Source organism: Hyaena hyaena, unplaced genomic scaffold (genome assembly GCF_003009895.1).
Source record: "Hyaena hyaena isolate Hyena2069 unplaced genomic scaffold, ASM300989v1 scaffold_194, whole genome shotgun sequence".
In the NCBI taxonomy this organism is placed as follows: Eukaryota; Metazoa; Chordata; class Mammalia; order Carnivora; family Hyaenidae; genus Hyaena; species Hyaena hyaena.
The window spans coordinates 2,253,932-2,274,732 of NW_024080826.1; the positions used below are offsets into that span (position 1 = coordinate 2,253,932).

Genomic DNA, 20,801 nt, shown 5'->3' on the forward strand with positions numbered 1-20,801 from the left:
AGAAGATCTCTTCCTCTTCTTTAAAGCTACATCCTATCAAATCAGGACTCCATGCTCGGGACCTTGTTTACGCATCATTACCTCCTAAAAACCCTACTTCTAGATAAAGCCCCGTTGGGGGTTAGGGTTTCAGTATGTGGGCTTGGGGGACATGGCTCCACCCACACACAGCACTGCAGGGTAAGGCTAAGGCACAGGCAGTCTGTGTCCCCAACCCCAAAGGTTTAAGTCCAGTGTGACAGAAATCCTGGAGCTCAGTGCCCTCTGTACGAGGGGAGTGAGGCGTGGAGGGAAAGAGCAGCCCTGTGGGTGGCCCAGGTCAACAGCAAACCCAGCAGGGGGTGATGGCACTGCAGGCAGCTGGGGGTGGGGGTAGGGGTTCAACAGCTACACAACAGCTTCTATGCACCGGGATCTGGAGAAACTTTAATCACATGGTTACCACGCTCCGTGCCATTCAGGATACGGCTTCATTTTCTCTTCTTGAAGCTCACCCCCATATCCCACCAAACAGTCCTCAGAAATGCACCCAGTGAGGCGGGGGTCGCACCAGGCTGGGGGTGCCCTTGCCAAGGGCTGTGGAATCTGACAAGTGCATGCTTACACCCCTGCCCTATCTCTGCAGGAGCAGCCAGGCCGACCTGCATTGGGGGTGTGAGGTCTGGCGGCCAGACCACCCCGCCCCAAGGAGCATGTTCACCTCATAGGGGACTCCTCCCGGACACCTGTGTTGTCATGAGGCTGCCTGCCCAGGCTCCAAGCCACCAGAACCGGCCCCGCTGCAGCGAATGGACCAGTGCGTCATTTCTGCATCGGGGCACCTCTCTGCAGCCCCCAACCAGGGCTGGCCACAGCAGCTGCTGGCCCACGCAAAATGAAAACGCGGGGCTGGCAGACATACTCAAGTGTGCAAGCTCCTCCCTTTCTTCCGTGGCTCTCACTTGTCCCATCATGGTTGAATGTCCTGTTGTCTTGGGCACAGGGTGAACGGGACCTTCACACCAGCCCAGGGGCCGGGCCTACGAGATGGCCCACGAGTGGCCAGCAGCCGTTGGGTTCTGTCCTGCCAGCTGCTCCCCGCACTGTGCCCACGCTGAGACCAGGTGGGCCTCACATGTTCCAAGGGGACCCTCTGCACCGCACACCCAGGTGGAGCCGGGACACTAAGGGACAGCAACAGAGGAGGATGGCGCAGCCTGGAAGCCATCCTTGCGAGGCTCCGGGGCAGTGGGAGTGGGAGCACGCGCGAGCTGAGGTCTAAGCCAGAGGCTGCAGGTGGTTGCCCTGACGCTGGGCCTGCTCCTGACACGACTGGACGTCCAGGTGACACTGGCCTCATTTAACCACTTACATCCACAACAACCGATTTCCAAGTAATTCTGCAGTTCTGGGGGCCAGGATGTCGGCATACCTGTGCTGGAGGGACACAAGTCGACCCCTAACAGCAGCGCTGAGGACGGACGGTTACTCCAGGGCAGGACTGGAAGGCGGCGTAGGAAGACAGGCCCGGGAACAGGTGGGGCAGGGACGGGGGGAGCAAGCGTCTCCACGTGGCTGCAGCGGCCGTGTGCAGGAGGGTGACACAGAGGGCAAGGGAAGGCAGGCTGCGGCAGCTCGTGGAGGCCGGCGCCCGGTACCTGGTAAGGATGGTGGTGTCCATTCATGCGATGTGCCAGGCACTGTGTTGGGCACTTTAACCTGCTTGGTGTTATCTAATCCTCAGGAGAGGCTCACGAGGTGTTGCAAAAACAAAGTAATAAATGTAGCTCCTCCCTTTGAAAACAAACTATGAAATCGGAAATGTGGACTCTGGTTTTATTAAAATGAGGGACAGTGAAGTCCCAGAGTGCTGTACTTGTTCAGGTCTGTGCGTTCCGTTGCTAACTTCGTCTCCCCACCTGCCACCCGCACGTGGTAGGACAATGCCAACACCTCCTCCCCAGTGCCTGCCCAGTGAGCAGTGAGGCTCTTCCTGGAATGAGAACCCCCGGCCTGGTGCTACCCCAAGTGAGGACGTGATGTCTGGAGCTGCTGCAGCCACCCTGAGGCTGTGAGGAATAGGTCTAGAGAATTTCAGAGATACCTGCCTAGTCCTCTGACGTCATGAACCACTGAACCCAAACCAGCAATTACCAATCTCCAGGAGGCTTACAGGTGACTCATGAGAAAAATAAGCCCTTATTTCAGCAGTTCTCAAAGCATGTTCTGCAGAACGCTGGGTGACACAGGATCCTCTCAGATGACTTGCAGGTCGAAACTGTTTTCATGGTAACACTAAGACAGTAGCTGCCTTCCTTGGGGTGTTGACCTTTGCCCTGAAGGTGCACGAGGAACAGCGGAAAAGCTGACACAACTGGAACCAAGCCGGGGACACCACATGCACTCGGTGGTCAGCACATTCCTTGCTTCTCTGCGATCATGGTGGAAAGTCCAGCTTTACTTACTGTTCATGATGAGCCCGTAGGAGTTAGCAATTTTGCCCGTTCTTCAGAAAAGCCTAATGGGGGACCTGCAAGTTGCTTCTCAGCGAGACGCGGGACAGCAGTGACCCACAGAATGGGCAGGCTCCCATTCCCCAACAGAACACCGCACGGGCAGCAGAGGTCATCCATGGAACCGCATCATGAAATCACAGCTGCCTTCAGTCCAGAGCAAGGTTTAGGACCCAGGTCTTAAGCTAACAGACATTTGTAGGGGGAGGGTGTGCATGAGAGTGTATCAACCATGAGTTTCTGATGCGTGACATTAGGCCTCGCTGACCTGCAGAGACAGCCCCCTGCCCAGGGCTAGCGACTGCTTAGAGAGGGAAGGACAGCCTGGGTGCAAACCAACGGATCCAGGCCCACGTGCCAGGCACCTCCTTCATGTGTGCTCCTCCCTGTCCGCCTGGGGCGACCCCACCCCAGACAATGGGGACAGCCCCTGCCTGATGAACTTGGGGACGTTAGCGCCCCACGTCCCACTGCATCCATCCTATTTCAATAGCGTGAAACCTACTGCTATTCCAGAGCAAAACCATCTGCAAAACCAGCACTTCACACAAGGGCAAATTTGGGGAAACAAGGAGCCACACAAGAATTCTGCATGGGTGCAATGGGGGCTCCATGGACCCACACAGCTTTGGATCCTGAAACACTTTTCCTCCTTACTCATGTGCCTGGAGGGTAACCCAGAATTACACAACTTTTGAGAACCTCATTGTTCTGTCATTTTGTCAGGGTGTTTGCCTGTGTCTCCTCCTTCCCCATCCCCAGGTACTTGATTCAGAGGCTCCATAAATTCCTAAGCGCCAGCCAGACTAGAGGGTCCCCCTGGCCCCCAGGGCACAGAGTCAGGCCCACAATCCTTTCTCTTTCGCAAAAAGTGTTATATTCTTTTACCGTCTCTGGTGCTTGTTGCTGTGAGTCCCTTCTGGGAAAGAATGGGCGGGTGGGGTGACTGAGGTGTGCCACTGGTGACCTGGCTGAGCCTCCAGCGCTGGCAGGGAGCACTGACCTCGGTCCCACACGCACCCGGAACCAGCTTGGAGGCCTCGAGTGAAAGCATCTGGACACTGAGAAGACCGGAACACTACTGGGCCCGCTCATCCTTTTAGCCATGCCCAGCCCAAAGCAACTGCACCTGGCGGCCTGGGGTGGAACCCACCTTCAAGGAACATTGCTTCCAAGTCCTAATTAATGAGGCCGCAGACAAAGGCAAGTGTGTTCTATGCAAAGCCTTGTCAGCCTGAAATGCCTCCCAGACATCTGGTCCAGTGGCCCATAGATGCATGGCTCCTGCTACTTTCTCTGGCCGCTGTGGGTTTGTTCTCATACCTTACCCGTGGGTGAGCTTCTCGTAAAATGAGAAATCCCGAAAACCACACAAAACGAATGTGCAGCTCCCTGAGCTCCCTTAGGACAAACAGCTCTGCAAGCCCACCCAGGTCCCTGAGCGGAGTGGCTTTGCCCCCATAGCCCAGGGGTGCCCTCCAGCCTCGGGACCTGCCAACCTGCTGGCCCCAGGGGCTGCTTGCTGGGTGGGGGCTCCCTTCCAGCCCCCTAGTGTGGGCCAGGCCCATGGGGTGCCCAGGGTCCTTCTCCCCACCGTCCACACGAGAAGGGATGAGGCAAGTCCCTGCCTGAACAGACGTGATTTCAGGCCTCAGTGCAAGCACACGGCTGGGCACACTCAGAGAGGGCGGTTCTTGGGGTGCGGTGAGGAAAAGGGGGGCCATGGCCCCTGGAGGGGTGGATGGCCTCACAACGGACACTGGAAGGACAAGGGCTACAAACCCGAAAATACATGGCATACAACTTGCTCTGCCCTAACTCATGTGAGAACGGGAGTCACTGTGGGTCGTATCCAGGCCTGACCCGGGGCTCTGCCGGGCTCCCGCCTGCTGGGGCAGGCCTGATGTCGGGAGGCGCCCCATTTTCCCCTCCTTCCAAGCTTCCCAATGAGAGGATCTGCCTGGACACTTCTTTATCCCCAATTATAGCTGTTAAAAACTGCTCCTGGGTTTCCTTTTTAAAGAGAAATGGCGTGCATCTGCCTCAGACTTCACCCATGGAGCCTGCAGGTGCGACAAGCATGGGCCAGAGGCTGTGTCACCATCAGACAGTGGCCCCTATGTGTCATTGCCGGCAGCCAGGGCTGCTGACTTGCTCACTTCAAGCTGCTTCTAGCCTAGTCCCCAGTCCCCCTGAGCAGCCCAGACAGGACCCCAAGAAAAACAGGGAATGCAGGTCAAAGGGAAAACCCACCTCTCTTCCAGAAAGCAGTACTGGACCTTCTCCCTCCCACTGGGTCTCCCGTGTCTCTTCTCGGATCTGCTCCCCACACAGGCTCACGCACGCACACACGCGCACACACACACTCGCCCGCAATCCCTCTGCTCTGAGAAAGCGCGTTGCGAGTAGTGTCTGCGAGGGGAAGGGCCTCCTTGTCAGGATAAAAAGCATGAAAACCCAGGAATGGCTGCCTGTGTGCTGCCAAATGAAACACGCAATTTCGTGAGCTCAACTGACAAGCAGCGGACGCTTTTAGGTTCAGAAAACTAAGGAGCTGGCCTTCCGGCGGTGTGGGGGCCAGACCACAGGTGAGGCCTGGCGGGCACATGGCTGAGGCACCTCCACCAGGTCCTGGGGGGACAGCCAGGCACCAGCCAAATCTCGGCATGGGCACGGCCTCACTAGGGAGGAGGGCCCACCTTGGCCAAGGGTGCCCAACAGCCTCAACCCACTTTATTTCCTGTGCAACTGAACACTGCTGGAAGGAGAACAGCACCCCACAGGGGACACACCAGGGTCCCAGTCCCCACCCTGCTTCATCTGCAGGCACCTCCTGGAGATCGTGATTGGGCCAGGGCTGGGGAACCCTTGGCCTGGACTTCCTGTCATCAGAAAGTAGACATGTTCTGGAAGGTTCTGTGGTGCCTCTCCTGACCCTCAGGTCAAACCCACGCTTCTCAACTCTTAGACCCAAACAAGGGACCGAGACTTGTCTGTGCCACCAGACATTGTGTGTACCATGCAAACTTCAACGTGTGTCTCTAAACACATAAGTCCTCTCACACCATTCAACTGCTATGCCACCCGCACACCTAATAAAACTGAAGCCTTCGAACAGCAAGCCATGTTCAGACCTCCCAATGGTTAAAAAACAAACATCATCTTACATGTGTTTTGCTCAGATCAGGATCTACAGAAGAGTCACCCTTACAAATATGGTCAGTCCCTTAAGTCTGTTTCAATCTATATAAGTTCCATCCCTGGGTCACCCCACTCCTGTCCACACTATCTATTTATGGTCCACACTATTTATGGAAGCCAGTTGACTGCCTTCTGGTGGTAACACCAAGTTTATTCTTCTGCCCTGGTTTCCAGAAAAGGTTGCTTTGAACTAGAGGGTGACTTTGGTAGGACAATTCCCTAGGTGATGCCACAGTTTTCCTACCTCACCTCTGCTGACACGGATGGATCTGTCGGTGTGGACGGTGTGGACACCCCATCCCCCATATAGAGGTCTCCACCAGACCTTCCCTGACTGGTCTTAGCATCTACCAGGGACTCCCATCTCGACCCACTGCTTCATCGTGTTGAAAAATGGCAATTTCTTACTTCCATCCCCAATTTTGGCTTCAGGTGCCAGAATTATCCTGTAAAAATGTCTATCCTTTCTCCACAGTGGTTACCCTGAGGTGCAGTTCGTGCAGAAAAAGCTGGATCAATACACGATTCTTACCAGTTTTCACAGTGAGCTGGTGCCTAGCAACCCAGGAAGACCACCAGTGCGTTTTATCAAGTATCATAACGAATGGGTAGATTTTTATAAATTTCGTGGATTCTGATCCACTGTAGTCATTTTTCTCTCTACTGCTCAAATTATCACTTCCTTGACCGCTAGGACTCCTTTCAAGTTGACACCTGTGTGTCCTTTTTAAGTGAGCCTTGTAGTCTTTGTTCTCGGGCAAAAAGGAGGGCCCAGTTCATCAGTTCACTGGGTGCGTTTCCTGCCCAAGATGCAGGAGGAGACATTTCTCCAGAGTCCGCCCTTCCCGGGGGGTGCCTGTGAGCGCACTGCGGGAGAGGGACTGGCCACTGCAGGGCTATGCTGCTCTGCGGTCATGGACACAGCCAGGGGTACGGATGTTGTGAAAAGAGAAAAATAAATCCTAAATTCATGCTGATATTCCTAATTTTATACTTGTATCTGTCATCTTCGCATAATAAAGTTTTATTCCAAATAATTCAAAATGACTGACATTATACTTAAAAATATAATAGCTTCAAAATAACAATGACAATATTGCTACTTAAAAGAAGTCACCCGAACACAGTTTAAGAGGTCCTTGTGGTTCTTTTTCCTTAGGACCCATCTCACTGGGGATCAAAATATTGTTTTCAAGAAATAAGACATTTAAAAATATTTTACTTCTTCAAAAAATGTTCCCAACCAGGGCACCTGGGTGGCTCAGTCAGTTAAGCATCCGACTTCAGCTCAGGTCATGATCTTGCTGTTCCCAAGTTAGAGCCCTGAGTCGGGCTCTGTGATAACAGCTCGGCACCTGGAATCTGCTTCAGATTCTGTGTCTCTCTCTGTCCCTCCCTTCCTCATGCTCTGTCTCTATCTCAAAGAAAAATAAACATTAAAAAAAATTTTTTTAAGTGTTCCACCCAACTAAAATGAAAACCTTGCAATGTTCTTACTCATTTCTTTGGCTCTCCGACACCTTCCTTCAACTGTCAGGTGGCATGTGCTCATCGTTGGGGAGCAGAGGTGCTGGGGCCCACCTGGGATGCTCGTCCCTGTTTACAGCCAGCGGGGAAAGAGACAGGACCCGAGACCCCTGCTCACCTGCTCCAGGAGCATCTGAGCCTGGCGGGATGGACACAGGGCCTGTCTCCCATCGTCCTCAGGGATAGCTGCACGAAAACTACAGAGGACCCATTCCCCAAAGGTCCAACAAAATCACCGTGGCTTGCCTTCCTGGTTTTATTTATGCACACAGATCATGGGTTATTCATTTGGTTTCTCTAGTGGCTATAAGTTTATTCGGATTTCCTATTTTATTCGGTGAGTTTTGATTATTTTTCTAGAAAACTGTTCATTTTGTCTAAGGGCTTCACTCAGAGGCATCCATCATAATCTTATCTCGTAACTCTAAAAATATCAACTCTGTCCATAATCAGGTATTTTAAAAACTGTGGCTTCTCCCTTCTCACATGAGTCCTCCCTCGCTCCAGCTGTGTGGCTTGGTGTCTCCATCTGTCTCTCTACTTCCCTCGGGTTTACCTTCTTGTCCATTTATCGATTTTCAATCATTATTCTTTCTTTCATAGATGGATTTAAGGCCACATAAACTCCCACTGAACGTCCATTGAAATAGTTTTTTAAGATCATCCCATAAATTTTGACAGGCAATTTTTCTTAAATTCAAAATACACTATAATTTTTATTATGGATTCTTCTACTCGTTTGATATTTAGAAAGATGGTTTTACTATCCAATGTTGGTGCTTTTGTTACAGATTTCTAATTTCATCACGCTGTGCTCAGAGCAAGGGATCTGTATGACACAGCCCGTGGTGAGGTCTGCTAGGGTTTATCTGCAAGCCTCCCACCTGGCTGGTGTGTGTAACGGCACCAAGTATGCTTGGAAAACAAGGATACTTTACCCCTTCTGGTGCAGGGATCTAAGCTCTCCTACTGTTATGATTCAGACCTTCTCTGCCAGTATTCATTTCTGTGTCACAAATCTACCAGTTACTCACAGAAGCACATCTCATTTTCCTGCTGTGATAGCTGTTTGTCAACCTCCTTATAATCCCGTGTACCCTCTTTGATGTACTGTGAGCACGTGTGTGGTTTCTGCACACAAGATGATTGTGCATACTTCACAGACTCCTCCTTTGTGTCATCAAGTAACAGTCATGATTTCATTCATTGTTTTATCCTTGTTGATGCGTTTCACCTTCAGGAATGCTGATGTTCACACAGCTGTATCATCCTTTTCTGGGGAGCAATGGCCTGTTTTATCCTGTTAGTTTAAATCCCTTTTTCGTGACATTCGTTTTTCTGGGAGTGTTTTGCAAACAGAAAGGAACCTCTTACCTGGACTTCTTACGCCAGCCTTAGGACCTTTCACTTCTGAACAATGGGTTCAGCCTCCTTGCATGCATTCTGATCACCACAAACCAAGATTTATTTCCACTGTCTTCACTGTGCTACCTACAGTCTGCCACTTACTGACGTTCACCAGTGGTTACAAGTATTTAGAATAGGAAATACACTTATTCCTGCTTTTCTGAAAATATTCTCTTCTCCCTCCTTCTCGAATAATCTGGGCAGGTAAGTGGTCTGCTTTTCCTTGCCTTCCAGCTTTCAGTCTTCTGTTTTGATGGCTCTGCTGCAGGTTTATCGATCTGTTTACCTGCCTGGGTCTGATTGTGCTTCATCAGCCTAAGGCCCAGGTCTCCTGAAGCCTGGAGATTTCTGAGCCACTGACTGAGAAACTGGCCCTGCACCTACACCCTTCACACTCTTCTTTCAGAACCACTGAGGGACATGTCCTGTGTTCCGTCTGCGGGCCCCCACCCCCACCCCCACCCCAGACATCTCAGACCTGCCGTCCAGTTAACTCTCTCCCCCAGATGTCTGCTCTACTAACAATTTCACTGGACACTTATTTCTGTGACTCGATCTTCCACGTCCAGAATCCTATTTCTTTAGTTCAAATCTGCCCGCTGTTTCTTCAGAGTGTCTTACTCTACCAAATCGTTTAAACCTACTTTAACAAACTGCTTAGAGCAGTGGCTTATGCTAGCCTTTAGTGAACATGAGCAATGACCATGATGATTATTTTATGGTCTCATTCAGACTGCTTCTGTTCCAATTTCTCCTCTTTCTGGCACATGCCGACTCTCCCCCAGGCTACAGCCTGTCTTGGCAAGTTTCAGGGTAAGGCTGTTGCTCTGGGGAGTCCCAGGGGGCCGTGTGTGGAGTTAGACCTGTCACGGCTCTCTTTTCTCTGGGGCTAGTGCTCCAGACGTTCCCACGCCGATGCCAGCTTTCCACTAACTCCTCCTCATGCCACACTGCAGTGTAAAACTTGAGTACAACACCCAATGGGTCACCTACGTCTTCAGGCCCAGGGAGGACACTATAGTGAATCTGGGTCAGGGTGGTGCCATCTCAGCTGTTGTCCCCCGGCTCTTCATGTGGACCCGTGGGCTCCACTCAGTGAGTGGGGCTGCAGCCTCTGTCTTCCCCGGGTCCCCTTGCAGATCTTTTAAAAATGGAGACACAGTTCATAGACCATAAAGTCCACCCCGTAGAAGTGCAATTATGTGGGCTGGTTGTGCAACCATGACCATTGTGTCCTTTCATTTGTCTCCAGGGTCCCCAAGGAATCCCAGACCTACATCTCACCAAGCTCCCAGTCTCTATGGCTCTGCCGGTTCCAAGCCATTCCAGAAATGGAAGCACAGGACATGTGGCCCTTGGTCTGGCTTCTCTCACACTGTGCAACATTTCAGGGTTCATCCCCATGGCAGCCAGTACCCCTATGTCATTCCTCTTGTGGCTGTGCACCAGTCACTGTGTAGAGGGACCACACTGCTCATGCATCAGCTGACAGACACGGGGACTGGCCTGCTTCCCGGCGCCTGTGAATACACTCTGACCGTGACTGTATGGACTTGCGTATAGACCCATGTTTCACTTCTGCTGGGCTGATGCCTGTCAGGGCAGGATGCTGGGTCTCACAGGGACTCCTTTGCAGCAGCCCCGCATCCTGGGAGTGGTGGATGAGGCTCGCCACCTCCACATCCACACCAACTCTTGTGTCGTTTTTAGCCATGCCATTGTGGCATGTGTGAAGTGAGTGTGAAGCAAGTATGAATATGCTGTATTGAGTAAGTTCCCCTCTCTCATCACCACAGCACAATGTGAGCATGGTGCCAAGGACACACAGTCACAACCTGTCATCACACATGTGGCTGCATGTCCCTTGGGGCTGTGGCACGAGAGCTGCATCCATGGAGGTGAGTGACAAACCACGTCCTGCCAGTGTGACCTTGGGTAAGTTACCTCTTGGCTCTCTGCTTCAGTTTCTACATATGTGAAAGGGAGAAGGTAACGTCTACTGAGAAGATTTCATGAGAAAATATGTAACGTGTCTAGAAAAGTATCTGGCAAATAGTAAGATATTCTGTTTTCTTTTTCTTATAACTTTGATATTATCAGGCTCCCATGAGTGACAGTGACTCCATTTGTCACAGCAGAGAACACAGTGATCCAGCCAAGTGCCCCATTACCCAGCGACACCCCTGTAAGGCTGGGTGCAGGTCCAGGGGAGGCCCTCATACGTGTGCTTGACCTCTGGTTGTGGCGTTCCAGGTTCTGACTGCTGACTGTGAGGCCCAGGGATGCACACTCATCCCACAGCATTCCCAGGGCCTGAGGCTGGCAGGCAGGGGCTGCCCAGAAAATATGCTCAGGGGAAGGGCCTTTCCATAGCCCTTTCCTCAGGCTCTGGCCTCCTCCTATGAGGCTGTGCCCTCCAGGTAGAGGCTGTTTGTCCTCCAGGCCTGGTGACTGGTTTCTAAGCAGTCATGTGCTCACTAATTAATGTCGTTGGTGAGCTGGTGTCCGTCTTGGTGACTGTGCAGTTCTACTCCACAGAGGCTCACCCACCCAGCTCCAGTGGTCCCGATGTCCTGGTGGACTGGAGGCCCAGCCTCCCCACCCTCTTCCACAGGCTGTTTTGGCCTGCAAGAGTCTCACTCAACAGGCCTGACTGCGGCCCCTCCTCTACACACCCGGCCATCCCCAGGACGGCAGCCACCCCTGCAGCTGGTTAGAAATACTGCAACAGACCCGCCGAATCCGAACCTGCACGTCAGCCTCCAGGAGCATTGCATGCACCACCCCTAGCATCCAGCCAACAAATCCAGAGCCCCCTGGGCACACATACTCTGTCTCAACAAAGGCCTAGATGGGAACAATCCGTTCTCTGGGTGCCTGGTCCCAAGCCGTGTATCTCAGCCTGCACCCTGTCCTCCTCCTCACCAGCCTGCTCTCCCTCCGTGTTCTCACCCCCCAGTCCTCAGAGGCAGGCCCCCACTGCACATGCACACACATACTCACCCGGGCACACTTACCCACACATGCTCACACACTCATGCATTCACCTGCTGGTGCACATGCACATGAACACATATGCACGCACACTTAAACACATAGCTGCACACCTCTTGCACACACGTATGCTCACATGAGCACCCACACTTGTCCTCAATCTCTGGGACTGGCAGAGAACAGGAAAAAATAGGATTGATTCTAACATGCGTCAACTGTACAACCTGGGGGTAAAGGACACCATCCTCTCCTCATGGAGAGATCAAGAGTCTTCAGCCTGTCTGTTCGAGCTTGTTTTGTAAATCTGTACATAAGACACAGTAACGAGGGTCAGCTGCACGGACAGTGATAGACATCAGGTTACAATGGCAGGCAGGTGTGAGCACATGCAGAGGCCAGAAACCAACCCCTGAACTGCCCTTCAGAGGCAGGTCCCCAACTGGACAGACCCTTGACCTCATGTGTGCACTTCTTCATCGGCAAGAGGCATCCCCCGACCCCCCACCATTTGTCTCTCTAAACCATGAACACAGGGTACACGCTCACAGCTGGGGAAGCAGAGGGCATGAGGGCAGCAGCTGATACCCTTGAGGTCAGTCCCTTATGGTGGACACTCCCTGAGGCCCAAGTCCTGTGAGGACCCCGCCACTGTCACCTTGCCCTGAAGGTAGACATCCTGGGGGGCGGGTTTAGCACGACTGCCACAGGTAGGCCCTGGGAAAACCAAGGCTTCCCAGGGCACTTGCACACTGCTCAGACCCAAACACAGCTAGGTCAGGGGCTGAACAGCATGGATGGGATGCCATTTCCTCCCGGATTGTACTGATGTTTGATCTGGGTCTAATGCTGTGCCTGACAGAGCCACAGAGCCCCTCTCCATGAGTCCCCTTCCACGTGGACGTGGGAAGTCAGAGGGAAGTCAGGTACAGATAGTAAGAGGATCATTCTTCACTGTAGGGCTGGGGCCCTGGGAGCCTGGCCTCGGGTGGTCTCGGGGCTCAAGGTTGCTGGGGCGCAGCCAGTGGGCAGGTGAGGGTGGCCCTGAGCTGGCCCACTACCCAGGCGTTGAGAATGCACTGCCTCTGCTGCAGGCTGCGGCCAGAACCGTCCCTCGGTGCTGTGTCTGCTGGGGTGGCTGCTGGCTCATAGGCAGAAATGGGGGGCCTCATAGCTCACAGAACAAGGACCTTTCAAGCCTGAACCAAAGCCCCTGAAAAAGTCTTGCTGAACCCAAAGAGAGAAATGGGAAGGAGACAGATGCCTGCCTTTTTAAGGCGTGGAGTTGACCACCCACGCCAGCGAGTACGTGACACCCACCTGTGCGACTCCAAACAGCAATGAGACAGATGACCGCCAATTACTGCCAGGGCCTCACCCACCACAGCCACTCTGAGCCGCACACCACAAGGACAGTAATGACAGAACAAAGGAAGAACATTCATCAGCCTCATGCAGGGGCCCAGAAGTCAGCGTGGCCGTTGTACCTGGCACACCCCACTCATCACAGAAGGTTCGGGGCAGAGCCCTTTAACAGGGGCTCGGAGCAAGACCTTCCCTATGGGTCTGGATCTCCTACAAGACATTCTGGGGGTCCATGGCCACCTGGGAGTCACCATGAGATTCTATGAGGGGCACATGACAAAGGCGGGTACACACGGCGCCCAAGTGCATCCTCACCCAGGCAAGCAGCAGTGACAATGCCTCTGCAGGCTGAGGTCCACATCAAGTGTGGCCTCTTCCAGGTTCACGGACGGTGTCCTCTGTCCCCACATGGTGGGTGAGCAAGGGTGCTCCCTGGGGAGACTTATAAAGACACTAATCCTTCGGGAGCTCCAGCCTCTAGAGCTAACCCCCCACCGGCCACACAGATCAGCGTCCATGACCTGGGGCAGATGCACAAGGCCTACTTCTCTCCGGGAACTTACTTTGTCCAGGGCTGGTGAGACGTCTGTGCCAGGAAAGGGGAGACTATAAACTCGGGGACACCGGCCACGTCCCTGTCCCTCATACGGCGTCCCCCCCACCTGAAACCCAGGGAAGACCATTGGCTCAGGGTCACCAGCCACGTCTGTCCCTCACACAGCGTTCCTCAGCCTGAAACCCAAGGGAGACCGTCGGCTCGGGGTCGCAGGCCATGTCCCTGTCGCTCACATGGTGTCACCCCCACCCAAAACCCAAGGGAGACTGTCGGCTCAGGGACACCGGCCACGTCCCTGTCCCTCACAAGTGTTCCCCTGCCCGAAACCCAAGGCCAGGGTCGCCGGCGGGTCAGGACTGAACTCTCCCTCGCTTGAAAGGCACTCTGGGCTGGACTCCCGCAAGAGACCACTGGCAGGTGACCCGTGGTGACAGTGCCCGAGGCCCAGGCCCCTCCACCGCGGTCTCCCCCAAGCCCGGGCACCACGCTGGTCTCTCCAGGGCCGCGGCCGAACCACTTTCACCTGAGACAGATACTCACTCAGAAACGCACAGCCACGTCCGGCGTCTTCACAGCAACCTCTGAGCTGCCGCATCTCTAGGGACTCCTTCCGGGACGGGTGGCAAAGGCGGACTTTAAACGGCGGCGTCGCTGTCCCCGTGACGGCGCCGGCCGCAGCGGCGCCTGACAGACCTCGCTTCCACAAAACGGCGCGGGCCCGCGGCGCGCATGCGCAGGGGCCGCTCGGCGGCGGCCGCCCGGGGACGCTCCAGGCTGTGTTCCCGCGCGAAGGCGGGCTGCCGGCGCCGGCCCAGTAAGGTCAGCGCTTCGCCGAAAGACGGGACCGCCGGCCCCGCGCAAGATGGCGGCGCCCTGCGGGGAGGCCCCGCCGGCCGGGTGAGGAGACGCCGCCTCCCGCCCAGCGGACAAGCACGCGCCGCTGTGGGCAGACGACGTTAAGCCACCCTGGGGACCCAGCTGTCCCGCCGCTCCTTCTGGCCCGTGGGCTCGCGTCTCCCGCTTGTGTGCCTCCTCCGCCCGCCGTCTTCTCGTGAGGAGAGCGGGCCGGGGTCCCCGGCACACGCGGCGGCAGGAGCCCCGCACGGGGGGGAGGGGAGGGGGACTCCGGGCCCAGCGCCGGGGTGGACAGCGGGTGCTCGAGCGGGTCCCCCTCGGCTGCTCTTCCTGCCGGGTTTTCTGCTTCCCGCGCGCCGCCCGGCACGACGCCCCCAGCACCCCGGGCAGCCCGCCTCTCCCGCAGCCTCCCCCAACCCCCTGGCTCCGCGGCTGTCACCCTGAAATGGGAAACCGTCACGTGTCAGGACACCGCCCCCATCCCAGTCCTGCAACAGCTTCACCAAGGTGCGGTTCACACGTGCATCGCACGATCGCCCATTTTAAGCGAACGTCCCTTCCCTGACCTCACAGAGCCGCACGACCGTCCCTGGGATCTAACTGGAGACCCTTCCCGCACCCCGAAACTGCCGCGCCCACCGCAGGTGCTCTGCCTTCCCGGCTCCGCCCCGCGGCCCAGAGTCCGCGCTGCGTCCTCAAGCCCTTACGCTTAACCGGAATCACCGGCGGCTTCCCGCCTGCTCCCGTTCCTGTATCTCTGAGGCCCCTCCACCTGCGGCCGGCAGTCCCTGAGCAGGCTCCACCCCAGACAGGCGTGCTGCGCCCTGCACACTGGCTGCCAGGAAGCTGCCCCGCGTCCACCCTGGGGCTACTGTAAATGCACCACCAGTACTGGTTCACGGGTTTTCCATAGACGGTTCAGTCCGCACATGTACGCCCCTAGGAACTAGGTCTCGGGTTAGCCTTGTGACTTTTTAGGAAATGGTGACATTGTCTTCCCCATGTTCAACACGTCACTGCCTGTCCTGAGCAGGAGAGCCATCCCAAGGGGTGGAAGTGGCAGCCCGGCTCTCTTCTGTCTTTCCCCAGGAACTGAGGACGCTGAGAACCTCTTTCCCATGCTCATACACTTTCTTTAGAGCAGCATCTACTCAACTCCTTTCCATCTTTACTTGGGTCTTCTTGTTAGCGTTCCTACTAGATTCTGGATACTGGTCCTTTATTAACATGATCTGCCAACATGTAGTTTCTCTCATTCAGTGGCTTCTGAGACAATTTTTTGGCTTTGGTGACATCTAATGTGTCAGCCTTGCCTTTTACAGATTTGCTTTTGGGAGTCGTATAGGGAAAAGTCTCTGCCAACCCAGGGTCATGAAGACTCTCTGGATTTCTTCCGAGTTTCACAGTGTTAGCTCTTACCTTTGGGTTTATCCATGGTGCATTCTGAGTATTTGTAAAAAGAGACAAACTTCATCTTTTTGCACGAGGATATCAAATTCTTCCAGCCTCATGTACTGAAAGGGCAGTTTTCTCCCCAGTGAGCTACCTTGGTGCCTCTGAGGAAAACCAACTGACCATGAATGTTAGGTGCTGATTTCAGGATTCTCATTTGTTCCACTGAGACCAATCTAGACAGATCCTTATACCACTTCCACACTGTCTTCACTATAGTACATTTGTAGGAAGTTCTGAAATCAAGAACTTCTCCAATTTTTTTATTTTTCAACATTCCTTTGGCTATTGGGGGTCTTTTGTATGTCCATAAAAATTTTAGGATCAGCTTGTTAATTTCTGCAACAAAGCCTGCAGGGATTCTCAGAACCACCTCCATATTAACAAACAATAATGAGTCTTCGGATCCATGAACATGAAACTCCTTGTGTTTGTAGTCTTCAGTGTACAATCTCACTTTTATTAAATTTATTCACAAGCACTTTACTATTTTTGATGCTGTTGCAGATAGAATTTCATTTCAGAAATTTCACTAGTATATATAGAAATGTGGTTGACTTCTGTATATAGATGTAGGTTGCCACCTTGCTGAATTCATTAGTTCTAAACATTTTTTGTGTGTATCCTTTAAGATTTTTCACACAGAATCATGTCATCTGCAATAAAAACAGCTTTTTCTTCTTTTTCTCCCTAGATGCTTATTATTTTGTTCTCATTTGACTCCAGTACAACGTTGAGTAGAAAGGAGGAGCATGGATGCCCTTGACATTCCTGATCCTAGGAGAAAGACAGTCCTCCCATCATTAGGTACGATGTTAGCTGTACATTTTTTTCTAAGATTTTTTTTTTTTTTAATAAATCTCTATGCCCACCATGAGGTTTGAACTCACAACACTGAAACCAAGATTCACACGCTCGAGGGACTGAGCCAACTAGCGCCTCAGCTATAGATTTCTTATGGAGGCCCTTCATCAGGTTGAGAAAATTCCCTCCTATCCCACATTTTATGTTTTTATTGTGAATGGGTATTACATTTTGTCAAATGTTTTTTCCCAACCTGTTGAGCTGGTTTGTGCCTTCTGTCCTTCCACCTGTTAATGTGGTAGCATAAATACATTTGGTTTCTCATATTAAACCTCACTTGGTCATATACCTTAACCTCATTCTATACAGGGACACCTCGTTTTATAGCTCTTCACAAATACTGCTTTTTTTTTAAGATCGAAGGTTTGTGGCAACCCTGCATGAAAGGTCTATCGGCATTTTCAACAGCATCTACTCACTTCTAATCTGTGTATCACATTTTGGTAATTCTCACAATGTTTCAACCTTCATTATTATTTTATTTGTTATGGCTATCTGGGATCAGTGATTAGAACTCCCTGAAAACCTGAGATAATGGTTAGCATTTTTAGCAGTATTTTTTATTTAAGGTATGTACCTATTTTTAGATATAATGCTATTACACAGTTAACAGACTATAGTGTAAAAACTTTTTTATGTACTGGGAAACCAAAAAATTCATTTGATTCACTTTATTGTAATACTGGCTTCACCAGGGTGGTCTGGAAAGAAACCTGCAGTATCTCAAGATGTGCCTGTGCGTCACTGGATTTGAGGAAGTTTCTGCATCTATACTCAGAATTCATGTAAGGATACTGGTCCACAGTATTCTCATTAGGTTTTTGTCTGGCCATAGTATCAGGGTAATAGGGGCCTCAGAGCACACAGCTACTAAGTATTCCCCTCCTCTATTTTCTGAATCTGTGAAAAGATTGGCATGATTTCTTCTGTCAGTATCTGGTGGCATTCACCAGCGAAGCATCTGGCCCTTGGCTTTGTTTCAATTTGTTAAAGGCCTACTAGAACCTTCTACTAGAACCTTCCATTTCTTCATGACTACATCTCGGTAGCTTGTGTCTAAGATTTTTCCATCTCACTTGACTTGTTCAGTGTGTTGGCATGAAGTTGTACACAGCATTTCCTTACAACCCTAACTTCTGTAAGGTTGTTGGTAATGTCCCTTCTTTCGTTCTTGATAATGGTAATTTGTGTCTTCTCTGTCATTGTAGCTCAGTGCCAAACTTATGGATCTTTTTGAAGACCCAACTATTGGTTTTGTTGATTCTTCTGGATTGTTTTTGTTTCCTATTTCACTGATTTCCATACTAATCTATTCTTTCCCTCTGTTTCCTTTGGACTTATATTGCTCCTTTTTCTAGTTTTGTTTTTTTTTTTTTAAGGTAGAATCTTAGACTATTGATTTAAAATCTCTTTTAATAGCATTATTTGCAGCTATAAATTCCTAAGCACAGTATAGCTCCATCTCATAGGTTTTGAGGTACCATGTTGTGACTAATGCTTACTAGGAAGTAATAATCAATTTACAAACACTTATTTGATAATCACTTGTTACAGTTTTTGCTACAAACTCCCAGGAAAATAACAAAGAATTTAATATAAAACATAAGTTGTTACTTAACTAATTCAACTCTGTATCACATATACTGGAAAGTCACATGAAGCATATTACAATCTCTCTTTCTCTGCATACAGTTAAGGAAGCAGGCTGCTGTGAGCTCTCCATGAGAGTAAACATGGATGCATGTGGTACTAAGCCACTGCACACACACCCCGAAGTCATAACTGGGAGGTCTGTGGGTCGAGTTCCAGCTTAAGGACAAACATGAATTCTGTGAAACACACATATAAGGTGGTTACTCACAGAAATCCAGGTATACGTGACAAATGGACTGTGATAAATACTGTTTTTTGTTCCTTTAATAAAGCAGTTGTTTCTTATACTAAATAATACATATCTTCCAAAGTTATAAAGCAACATCAATCAATTTTCCAGAGTTATGTTAACACAGGATGGATGCAAGAGCATCCACAGGTAAACATCATTCTGGTGCGGGGTTCCTTCTGTCCGGCCCTTCAGGTTTTCTTCCTGTGTTGCTCTAAAACTCAGCAGTTAGGATGGAGCCATCAACATCATCAGGGTGCCAATGCCGGAGGGTCGTTCTCCATCCAGAAGTCTTTCCTAAAGGCCAACAGTAGACCAGGGCCACCTGGCTGAGGTCACAGGGGAACCCACAGCCTGGCTCGTGGACGGCTTAACACAGGAATGCCATGAGCTGATAATCTGAGCAACCATGGAGAGCATTTGCAACTTGAACCATTTCCAGAGTTCCAATGTCCTTTAAGAATAAGATTCTTGTATTGATGTAAAACGTAATCTGGAGGTTTAAAACAGAGGAAGAGTCAGGTTGCAGTCATTAGAGACGTAAAAGCATTGCCTCATCATCCCAGAGATACAGCTCTGCAAATATTAAAAAACCAAACCCATGACTTTTAAGTGGCCCTGAGACCCATGATGGCAAGTCTCAAATGTTAGTGTGCATCAAATTATTCTGGGTTTCAGGAGTTTTATTACGCTGCAGTTTCCTGGGCCCCAATGTCTGTGTGCGTGAAGCCCAGGGATCTGCATGTTCACTATTCCTCCCTCACCCAGATCTCACAAGATCCCGAGGCTGATCCTCACACTGTGATCGGGAACACTGGTCCCAGGTAGGTTAGCATCTCCTTGCTGATCATTTTTAACGACCAGCCACTTCTAACGACTAACAAAATCTATGTACAGTAAATTCCTAGATCTTGGCTCTTGAACCTGTCTGCCCCAGGAGTCCACAGTTAAAGCACCATGTCAGACACTAAGGAAAAAGCACACAAAAGCCACTTTTCAGAGAAAGAGGTAGCAACTAAGTTTTCTGGAAAGGCTTATTCGGGCTTGTGATGACCATTTTAGTCGCCTTCATATGAAGTGTGTTCAGTGCTGACAGCATGAGGGGGATAAGGATATGAAGACCAAGGGCCACCTATGCAAGGAGAGTCCCATCCACCGGCATGTTGCTGCCTCACGTGGTGCTGCTCAGACGCCGGCTCCAACATGCAACCTGGGGCCCATCACCACTCTCTCTGCCCTGGTCACAGTGCATGGCGATGAGGTGCCTAGCCTCCCAGGAACCACTCAGAAAGAAGCCCACGTTACACGACAGAAGTACTACTCCCAAGGGCCACAGTGAGCCCCGCCTGCACACACCGATGTTCTGCAGCAACAGGCACAGATGGCCACGGCCTGAAGCTATGAATCCAGCACGTTAACTTGGGACTCAGACTTGGTGCTTCTGTGAAGCCCTTTCCTGTGGGCCCCGACCGCCCACAGCAAGGGCGTCACTGGGAGCATATCTACACAACATCTCTACACACAGGAAGCAGTTCTCTGACTGCCTTCCCTCTGCCAAGTGGCCTGAGGGGAGGCCGGGCGGCCAGGGAAGGTGGATCTCCCACCTTCTGTCTCTGTGCCCCAAAGACCACATGGCCATCTTCGCCAAGGACTACACTCACACTGGCAGCCTGGGCCGTGCCTCAGACATCACAGAGGCAGTGCTGGGCAGCAGCACCAGCACTCAAGTGGCCCGGGACGCCCACCACAATGTTACGAGAATGCTGGCTGGTGGCCAGACCCCCTGCAAGAGAATGGGACAGCAGGGGCGCTTCCCAATCCAACACAGTCTTGGCTGAGCACCCAGCCAAACGGAGCAGGGAGCACTAAGGATGGGACCTCAGGGGAGCCTGGGAAGCACATGTTCCGAGAATTTGTTCAACACTCACAGGTGCCCCAGTGCTGCATAAACGACTTTCTTTCTTCCAGCAAAGTTCCATCTACATTCCTTTGGGAGGATTTTCTTCTCAAATCACTCGAACCCAGAACTGTTTCAAAAGGATACTCTATAACTATATAGAGTTCACTTCCCAGTGAACTAGGTCTTAACCCATCTGAAAATATCCAAGACACAAGATTCTTAAAATCTTGCCCTTAAACATCATAAAATACAAATAAATCAAGTGCAAAATTGTAATAACATGATTCTTTAAAAATATCCCTAAAAAAG

The 20,801-nt window shown here is 51.6% G+C and overlaps 1 protein-coding gene across 2 annotated transcripts in view; it reads right to left on the minus strand.

Moving 5' to 3' along the window:
* Window positions 1-4,833: 4,833 nt before the first annotated feature.
* Window positions 4,834-20,801, minus strand: part of SPIN1 (spindlin 1) — a 94,688-nt gene continuing 78,720 nt past the window's right edge. The window contains exons 7-8 of one of the 2 annotated variants that reach the window (XR_005530101.1): window positions 10,094-10,097; window positions 4,838-4,857 (exon numbers count right to left, since the gene is read on the minus strand). The gene's annotated coding sequence lies outside the window, so the exon portion shown is untranslated. Of the gene's footprint in view, window positions 4,858-10,093; window positions 10,098-20,801 lie in introns of both variants that reach the window. The other variant, XR_005530103.1, reaches the window with a different exon arrangement.